This window comes from Geospiza fortis, unplaced genomic scaffold (assembly GCF_000277835.1).
Source record: "Geospiza fortis unplaced genomic scaffold, GeoFor_1.0 scaffold23, whole genome shotgun sequence".
Lineage (NCBI taxonomy): Eukaryota > Metazoa > Chordata > Aves > Passeriformes > Thraupidae > Geospiza > Geospiza fortis.
The window spans coordinates 11,430,052-11,430,391 of NW_005054303.1; the positions used below are offsets into that span (position 1 = coordinate 11,430,052).

At 43.5% G+C, this 340-nt stretch overlaps 1 protein-coding gene across 1 annotated transcript in view; it reads left to right on the forward strand.

Annotated features, from left to right (window-relative positions):
- Positions 1-340, forward strand: part of DHRS7 (dehydrogenase/reductase 7) — a 21,687-nt gene that overhangs the window by 700 nt on the left and 20,647 nt on the right. The window lies entirely within an intron of this gene.

Sequence of the window (340 nt, forward strand, 5' to 3'; positions counted from 1 at the left end):
TGCTTGTCCTATCACTGTATTTCCTTGTAAAAAGTCCCTCTCTGGCCTCTTTTTTGCATCTATACCTCCTTTTGTGAAATACTTTGGTACATCAAAGCAGCCAGAGCAGAGTTTTTCACCTCTGCACATAAGCACAAATGTGTCATTAAGAAATGACTTAACAAATCTGTCATTAAGAACTGTGGATAAGTGACGTGATGACCAGAAATGCTGCAGTCCATGGTGTTTTTAGTATCCACCACCAGGAATTTTGGAGCCCAAGGTCTGAAACATTGGCCAGAGAGGGTACATGTGAGAACTGGGCTTGCTTTCACAGGTGGGGAAGCAGGAGGCATGTCCA